General features: G+C 55.6%; 1 protein-coding gene across 1 annotated transcript in view; it reads left to right on the top strand.

Annotated features, from left to right (window-relative positions):
- LOC113809770 (heterogeneous nuclear ribonucleoprotein C-like 3) overlaps positions 1-2,500 on the top strand; it is a 670,724-nt gene that overhangs the window by 37,617 nt on the left and 630,607 nt on the right. The gene's annotated exons all lie outside the window — the stretch shown is intronic.

Here is a 2,500-nt window from a genome sequence, read left to right as displayed (position 1 = left end):
CTCTCTCTCTCTGTCTCTCCCTCCCTCTCCCTCCCTCCCTCCCTCCCTCCCTCTCTCTCTCTCTCTCTCTCTCTCTCTCTCTCTCTCTCTCTCTCTCTCTCTCTCTCTCTCTCTCTCTCTCTCTCTCTCTCTCTCTCTCTCTCTCTCTCTCTCTCTCTCTCTCTCTCTCTCTCTCTCTCTCTCTCTCTCTCTCTCTCTCTCTCTCTCTCTCTCTCCTCTCTCTCTCTCTCTCTCTCTCTCTCTCTCTCTCCCTCTCTTCCTCTCTCTCTTCCTCTCTTCCTCCCTCTCTCTTTCTCCCTACCTCCCTCCATCTCTTTCTTTCTTCCTCCCTCCCTCCATAACTCTCTTTCTCCCTCAATCCCTCCATCTCTCCCTCCCTCCCTCCCTCTCTCTTCCTCCCTCCCTCCCTCTCTCTTCCTCCCTCCCTCCCTCTCTCTTCCTCCCTCCCTCCCTCTCTCCCTCCCTCCCTCCCTCTCTCTTCCTCCCTCTCTCTTCCCCTCCCTCTTCCTCCCCTCTCTCTTCCTCCTCCCTCCCTCTCTCTTCCTCCCTCCCTCCCTCTCTCTTCCTCCCTCCCTACCCTCTCTCTTCCTCCCTCCCTCCCTCCCTCCATCTCTCCCTCCCTCCCTCCCTCTCTCTTCCTCCCTCCCTCCCTCCTCCCTCCCTCTTCCTCCCCTCTTCCTCCCTCCCTCATCCCTCCCTCTTCCTCCCTCCCTCATCCCTCCCTCTTCCTTCCTCCCTCCCTCCCTCCCTCCCTCCCTCCCTCTCTCTTCCTCCCTCCCTCCCTCCCTCCCTCCCTCCTTCCCTCTCCCTCCCTCCTTCCCACTTCTTCCCTCTCTCTCTCTCTTTCTCCCTCTCTCTCTCTTTTTTTCTCTCTCCCTCACTCCTCCTTCCCTCTCTCTCACTCCCTCTCTCTCGTTCTCCCCCCCCCCCCTCTCTCTCTCTCTCTCTCTCTCTCTCTCTCTCTCTCTCTCTCTCTCTCTCTCTCTCTCTCTCTCTCTCTCTCTCTCTCTCTCTCTCTCTCCCTCTCCCTCCCCCTCTCTCTCTCTTCCTCCCTCTCTCTCTCTCCCTCCCCCCCTCTCTCTACCTCTCCCTCCCCCTCCCTCCCTCCCCCTCTCTCTCTCTCTCTCTCTCTCTTTCTCCTCCCCCCCCTCTTTCTCCCCTCCCTCCCTCTCTCTCTCTCCCCTCCCTCCCTCTCTCCTTCCCCCCTCCCTCTCTCCCTTCCTCCCCCTCTCTCTCTTCTCCCCCTCCCTCTCTCTCTCTTCTCTCCCTCCCGCTCCCTCTCTCCCTTCCTCACTCTCCCTCTCCCCCCGCACACTCACACCCCTCCACGGGGCCCACCATGCTCTTGGACACTTTATGACTGTATATCTTCCTTCGCTTGATGTGTTGACCCATTAAGCAGCGCGGACCTTACCTGTATATTTCGTTTACCTGTAGGAAACACTTAACATTACACGGCGGATAACTTATTTTGAGCGGCTGTCCGATCGGGAGAAGCTATACTCACTCTGGCCGGACGGACGGAAGCCGGGAGGTGCTTTTTCTTTAAGAGCATTTCTTTTTTTTTCTTTTACTTCGCCTCCTTCGTCTTTTAGTTATTTTCTTCTTCGTTACGTCTTTTCATCTTTGTCTTATTAGTATTTATTATTCTTTCTTTTCTGTTTTTATCTTCTTCATCTTGCTATCATTATCCTCTCTCTTCTTTGTCTTCTTCCTTATATTATTATTATTATTCTTTCTTTTCTGCTTTTCGTCTTCTTCATCTTATTATTATTATTTTCTTTCTTCTTCTTCTTCCTCTCCGTCTTCTATATAACTCACAGATTGCTTGCGAGCTTACGGAGGTGTGGTCGTAACGTGGTTGGGGATTAGGGGTAAGCGAAGGGGAGGGTGGCATGACGGGGGGTGTGAGGCAGAAGCGGCGGGGAGTGGGGATGGGGGGGTTAGGGGGCTTGTGGCAAAGGCTGAGGTAGAGGGAGGGGAAATTTTGAGGGAAAGGGGGCGGTTGGGGTGGGGTGGGGGGATGGGGGGAAGGTTGAGGTAGAGGGAGGGGAAATTTTGAGGGAAAGGGGCGGTTGGGGTGGAGTGGGGGGATGGGGGAAGGTTGAGGTAGGGGGAGGGGAATTTTTGAGGGAAGGGGGGCGGTGGGGGTGGGGTGGGGGGAGGGGGGGGAAGGTTGAGGTAGAGGGAGGGGAAATTTTGAGGGAAAGGGGGCGGTTGGGGTAGGGTGGGGGGATGGGGGTAGCGAGGGAGGGAGGGGAGCGCATGCAAGAGTGTCTCGAGTTTATTTTGACATTGGCGTGTGAGTGCTTCTTAGGGTGTCTGTGGTCTGGGTAAACACGTCTGTGTATGAGTGCATTAAGAGGGAGAGAGAGAGAGAGAAGGAAGGAGGGAGGGAGAGAGAGAGAGAGAGGAAGGAGGAGGGAGAGGAGAGGAAGGGGGGAGGGAGAGAAGGAAGGAAAGGGAGGGAGGGAGAGGAGGAAGGAAAGGGAGGGAGGGA

Source organism: Penaeus vannamei, chromosome 4, assembly GCF_042767895.1.
Source record: "Penaeus vannamei isolate JL-2024 chromosome 4, ASM4276789v1, whole genome shotgun sequence".
Classification (NCBI taxonomy): Eukaryota; Metazoa; Arthropoda; class Malacostraca; order Decapoda; family Penaeidae; genus Penaeus; species Penaeus vannamei.
Note: the sequence above shows the minus strand (reverse complement) of the source record. Positions and strands in the feature narration are given on the sequence as shown.